A 6,975-nucleotide genomic window follows, 5' to 3' on the forward strand; every position below is an offset into this window, starting at 1 on the left:
AGCTTCCTTACATGAAACAGATACAAGGGTGCCCTTTCCTGGTATGTCACTTGTGACACAATGGAAACCTTTACGAACTCCATCTCTCTAAATCTACAAACTTATCTTTGTTTCATTAGTGGTTACATGCTCTAAATGGTGAAATTTGGTCAGGGACCTGGCATGGGTAGAAAAGATTTAGGAACATGGAGTGTAGGAGATTCTACTAGATAATATTTTATTCCTAGGTACATTACTATGAAATACAGTTCAAATTCTAGGGTTTCTCTGTATCAAAAAGGCCAGTATTTTCCCTATAGACCTTTAGTTTTAATGAATATTGTATTTCACTTCTTACTGTATATTCCTTGATAGGTGATTTTATAAATGTTCCTGAATGTGTACTCAAACATTCTAATTTCCAACTCATTTTTTTGCAATGATTTCTCAACAAAGGCGCACAGCAATAGACTGAGTATAACGTGTAAATATGGTGTAGCGACATCAAACGATAAACTCCAAAATTATATTTTATCCAAAATGTCCACATATCAGTTAAAAAAGGACCATATGGAGCATAGAATTTTCTTTTCTAGTCACTTTTGATATCATCTGCAAAAATATCTACATTCTAGTGTCTCAGGCCCAGATTTAATTGTTTAGGATGTTTTACCATGTTTCATTCTTAAGGCCAAGCAGAAGGTAGAGGAGGATGATCACAAAGAAGAATGGCTTCTGGACCAGTGAAACCTCAACTTCAATAGGTTCATAAGAACAGGAGAGAGTCTACTTGGCAATGCCATTTGTGGATTCTACCTTCTTGACCTATTTGCGCAGAATCCATGTTAAAATTCCACCTAACTTCATAATTGTAAGAGTCACCAAAAGTATATATATATATATATATATATATATATATATATATATATATATGTATATCAGCCACCAAATTAAATAAGATTGATGAAGCTAAGAAGTGCATTGTACCAGGACCTGGATGTAGATATTTCCTGAGAGATATAGCTAGAGCATGTCAATTACAGAAGTGAATGCTAGTGGCAAACCAGTGAACTGAAAACGGACCTCTTATTGGTATATTTTGAGAAAGGATTACAAGAGTTGAAGGTGCTTTCAACACCATAACAACAACGGTACCAATGAACCAGAACTTCCTGGTACTAGACCATTATTCAAAGACTTTACATGGACAGACCAATTTCTCTAAATGGATATGTGGCAGATGATGATCTTAATGGACACCAATGGAAGGAGAAGCCCTTGATCCAACCCAGGATTGTCTTCTAGTTCAAGGGATTGTCAAGGGGCAGAAAGTGTCATTAAAGAAGGGATAGTGAATAGGTAGGGATTTTATAAGAAGGAAAATTAGAAAGAAAATAATATTTTACAGGTAAATAGAGAAACATCTAGTTTAAAAAAAGCAATTAAATTTGCTAAAAAATAAATAAACTCAAGATATAAAAGATAAGAAAACAGTCATCTAATTAAACCCATTGACTCGAAAATCTAAAGTGGTATTCAGAGTAATACTAGTGGAAAGACAGAGATGATGAAGTCTCAACTAGAAGCACATCTCTCTCCCAAATATCAGAGTCAGATAAAAACTGCACTATAGGAATCCAAAGCATGGAGGAGTTTACTCTGAGCTAGGCACACAATACTTGTCTTTCCCTTCTTCCTTAGGACGTCTTTCTTTTGGACAAAAAAAAAATAAAGGCCATGAGGTCACAGCAAATCAACTGTACTGTTCCCAAAACTTGGCTTTTGGAATAAAGAAATTAATGATATAAACACTCTGACTTCTAGGAACCATAAGAACTTGGAAGTACAGATGCTTCTGAGGAGCTCTCAGCTCCTGATTCCCATATGGTGAAGACTCATATCAAGGCTATCTCTTTAGTTACTCCAGTCAACACATATGAAGTATGCACTTAGCATTCCTAAGGACGACGTATTTTTCTCTTATTTTAATACCACGGCAGAAGGCCAGGTTCCTTCTCCCCATCATAGTTGGGCACTATGGGAGTAGCAGCCCTTTGTCCTCCCTAGCTTTGTCTCCAAGTTCAAGGGAATGTCAATTGGCAGAAAAGGGGGTTTGAAAAGAAGGAAAGGGAACAGATATGGATCTTAAGGGCAGGAATCTGGGAAAGGAAATAATATTTTAAATTTAAATATAGAAACAACCCATTAAATAAATAATAAAATTTGCTAAAGAGTAAATATAATGAAAGATATGAAAGAAAACTGAAAATTAATCACATATATTGACTCAGAAATCCAAAGTGGTATTCAGAGTAAAACTAGTGGAATGACTGACATGATGAAGTCTCAAACAGAAGCACTTCTATCTTCCAGATATCAGTGTCAGACACAAACGGCAGCATAGGTATCCAAAGCATGGTGGAGTTTACTCTGAGAAGAGGACACAATACTTGTCAATCCTATCTTCCTTAGGACACTTTTTTTTGACAAAAAGAATAAAGACTATGAGATCTCAGGAAAACAACTGTGCCCTTCCTAACATTTGACTTTTGAAATAAAGAAATAAATGATATAAATTCTCTGACTTCCAAGAACTATAATAACAGGGAAGTCCAGATGTTTTGGGGAGGCTCCTAGCTTCTGTTACCCTTAATTGAAGGCTCAGATCAAGGCTGTCTCTTCAGCCATCCCATTCAATCTGTACCAATGACTCACTGAGCTTTCCCAAGGACCATGTATTTCTTCCTTTTTTTATATAAAGAAAGAAGGCCAGCATCCTTCTCCCCATCTCTGATCTATTCATCCTCTTTGCTTTCACTCCAAAATGGCTGTTTACTCTGAATTAGAATTCAATTAGTAAACACTAGAGGTACTGAAGTGATATCTGATAGGGAGTTTCAGTCACAACAATACTTGTGACATCACAGAAGCTAGGGCTTTCCAGGTTACAAGAGATGCTTCAGGGAGGGCCTAAAGATTATGTCATTGAGAAGTGCTATGGTTTACCTGCTAAACAGCTTTCCTAACATAGACCAGATTCGAGGGTGCCCATTCCATGTATGTCTCCTGTGACACAGTGGAAACCTTTACATACTCCATCTCTCTTAAGCTAGAGATTTCTCTTTGATTTTTTTAAGCAGTTACATGCTTGGGATGGAGAAAGTTAATAAGGGCCTTGGCATGGGTAGAAAAGTTTTAGGAACATCTAGTGTAGGAGGTTCTTCTAGATAATATTTTTATTCCCAGGTTCATTCCAGTGACATAGAGTTCAATTTTCTTGGTTATCTATGTATCACAAAGGCCAGTATTTTCCCTACAGTCCTGTAATTAAATGAATATTATATTTTACTTTCTTATTGTACTTTCATTGACAGGGCATTTCATAAATATTCCTGAAAGTGTACTCAAATATATTGATTTCCAATTCCATTTTCTACAATGATTTGGCAACAAATTGTGCCTAGCTATAGACTGAGCATAATGGTGTAAATACTGTGTACTGACTTCAAATGATAAACTCCTAAATGCTTATTTCATCTAAAAATTACCAGACATCAGCAACACAAAGGGCAACATGGACTATAGAATTCGGTTCTCTAGTCCCATTTGATATTAATTCTGTACTACCTATCTTCCTGTGTTCCCATGGCCAGACTTGAGGGTTTTGAATGTTTTAATATTATTCTTTCTTAAGTAAAAACCTTAGATACTGGAGGATAGGCAGAGAGAAGAATGGCATTACCACCAGTAAAACCTCAAATTCAATATGTTCATAATACAGGATGGAGTCCATTTGACATTGTCATTTCTGAATTCTACATTCTTTACCTAGTTGGGAAGATTCTATGTTAACATTCCACCTAACCACCTAGTTGTAGGAGCCACCAAAAGTATGTATATATATACATCTGCCACCAAAATGATATAAAATTGATGAAGCTAAGAAGTGCATTATGCCAGGAACAGATATAGACCTTTCCTGAGAGACACAGCTAAAGTATGTGAAATACAGTGTTAAATGATAATGGCAAATCCTGAACTGAAAATGGACTTCTTGTTGGTAAATGTTGAGAAAGGATTACAAGATCTGAATGGGGCTTTAATCCCCATAAGAACAATGCCAATGAACGAAACCTTTCTGGTACTAAATCAACATTCAAGACTGCACATTACAGACCAATGGCTCCAATTCCATATGTATCAGAAGATGGTCTTGGTGAGCAACAATGGAAGAAGAGGCCCTTGGTCCACCCTAGGTTTGATTCCTAGTTCAACGGAATGTCAAGAGGCAGTAAGGGGGTTATAGAAAAAGGGGAATTGGACAGGTCAGGGCTCTTTTGGAGAGGAAACTGGGAAAGGAAATTATATTTGAAAAGAAAATATAGAAGTATCCAATTAAAAAAGCAATAAATTGCTTAAAAAATGATATAAGTAAAAGAAAAGAAAATTGTCAAGGAATCATACGTATCGACCCAGAAATTTAAAGGGTACCTGTCAGGGAATTGTAATCAGAGTAATACTAGTGGAAAGACTGAGATGATGATGTCGCAGCTAGATGCACATCTCTGTCACAGATATCAGTGTCAGAAACAAAGTGCACTATAGGAATCCAAAGCAAGGAGGAATTTACACTGAGCAGAGGATACAATACTTGTCATCACTCCTTCCTTAGGAACTTTTTCTCATGGAGAAAAATAATGAAAGTCATGAGCTCTCAGAAAAACAACTGAACCCTTCCGAATCCCTGCCTTTTGGAATAAAGAAATTAATAATAAAAAATCTCTGACTTCCAGGAGCCATAACCAGCAAGGAAATGCAGATGCAACTGAGAGGCTCTCACCTCCTGAATCCAATATGTTGAAGGTTCAGATCAAGGCGATGTGTTCAGTGTACCCTCACAACCCCTACACAGTACCCAGAGCTTTCCCATGTACCATGTATTTCTTCGTTTTTTAAACTAAAACATTAGGCCAACTTCCTTCCCCCCATCTCTGATATCTACATCCTATTTGTTCTCCCTACTAAATAGCTGTTTAAACTAAAATAAAGGCCAATTAATAAACCTTAGAGGTGGCAGCAGCTCTCTGCTCCCAGACCCGGTGAGAGAGAAACCCAACCTCCTGGTCAGGTGGGCACTCCTGAGGCTGCAGAGCGGAAGAGACCACCAACACTGCTCACCCCTGCCCACATCCCTGGCCCAAGAGGAAACTGTATAAGGCCTCTGGGCTCCCGTGGGGGAGGGCCCAGGAGCGGCAGGACCCCGCCGGACCCTGAAGGAAACAGACCGGATAAACAGTTCTCTGCACCCAAATCCCGTGGGAGGGAGAGCTAAACCTTCAGAGAGGCGGACAAGCCTGGGAAACCAGAAGAGACTGCTCCCTGCACACACATCTCGGACGCCAGAGGAAAAAGCCAAAGACCATCTGGAACCCTGGTGCACTGAAGCTCCCGGAAGGGGCGGCACAGGTCTTCCTGGTTGCTGCCGCTGCAGAGAGCCCGTGGGCAGCACCCCACGAGCGAACTTGAGCCTCAGGACCACAGGTAAGACCAACTTTTCTGCTGCAAGAAAGCTGCCTGGTGAACTCAAGACACAGGCCCACAGGAACAGCTGAAGACCTGTACAGAGGAAAAACCACACGCCCGAAAGCAGAACACTCTGTCCCCATAACTGACTGAAAGAGAGGAAAACAGGTCTACAGCACTCCTGACACACAGGCTTATAGGACAGTCTAGCCACTGTCAGAAACAGCAGAACAAAGTAACACTAGAGATAATCTGATGGCGAGAGGCAAGCGCAGGAACCCAAGCAACAGAAACCAAGACTACATGCCATCATTGGAGCCCAATTCTCCCACCAAAACAAACATGGAATATCCAAACACACCAGAAAAGCAAGATCTAGTTTCAAAATCATATTTGATCATGATGCTGGAGGACTTCAAGAAAGACATGAACACACTTAGGGAAGCACAGGAAAACATTAATAAACAAGTAAAAGCCTACAGAGAGGAATCGCAAAAATCCCTGAAAGAATTCCAGGAAAACACAATCAAACAGTTGAAGGAATTAAAAATGGAAATAGAAGCAATCAAGAAAGAACACATGGAAACAACCCTGGATATAGAAAACCAAAAGAAGAGACAAGGAGCTGTAGATACAAGCTTCACCAACAGAATACAAGAGATGGAAGAGAGAATCTCAGGAGCAGAAGATTCCATAGAAATCATTGACTCAACTGTCAAAGATAATGTAAAGCGGAAAAAGCTACTGGTCCAAAACATACAGGAAATCCAGGACTCAATGAGAAGATCAAACCTAAGGATAATAGGTATAGAAGAGAGTGAAGACTCCCAGCTCAAAGGACCAGTAAATATCTTCAACAAAATCATAGAAGAAAACTTCCCTAACCTAAAAAAAGAGATACCCATAGACATACAAGAAGCCTACAGAACTCCAAATAGATTGGACCAGAAAAGAAACACCTCCCGTCACATAATTGGCAAAACACCAAACGCACAAAATAAAGAAAGAATATTAAAAGCAGTAAGGGAAAAAGGTCAAGTAACATATAAAGGGAGACCTATCAGAATCACACCAGACTTCTCGCCAGAAACTATGAAGGCCAGAAGATCCTGGACTGATGTCATACAGACACTAAGAGAACACAAATGCCAGCCCAGGTTACTGTATCCAGCAAAACTCTCAATTAACATTGATGGAGAAACCAAGATATTCCATGACAAAACCAAATTTACTCAATATCTTTCGACAAATCCAGCACTACAAAGGATAATAAATGGTAAAGCCCAACATAAGGAGGCAAGCTATACCCTAGAAGAAGCAAGAAACTAATCGTCTTGGCAACAAAACAAAGAGAATGAAAGCACACAAACATAACCTCACATCCAAATATGAATATAACGGGAAGCAATAATCACTATTCCTTAATATCTCTCAATATCAATGGCCTCAACTCCCCAATAAAAAGACATAGAT

This window comes from Rattus norvegicus (genome assembly GCF_036323735.1).
Source record: "Rattus norvegicus strain BN/NHsdMcwi chromosome Y unlocalized genomic scaffold, GRCr8 chrY_unlocalized_39, whole genome shotgun sequence".
Taxonomy (NCBI): Eukaryota; Metazoa; Chordata; class Mammalia; order Rodentia; family Muridae; genus Rattus; species Rattus norvegicus.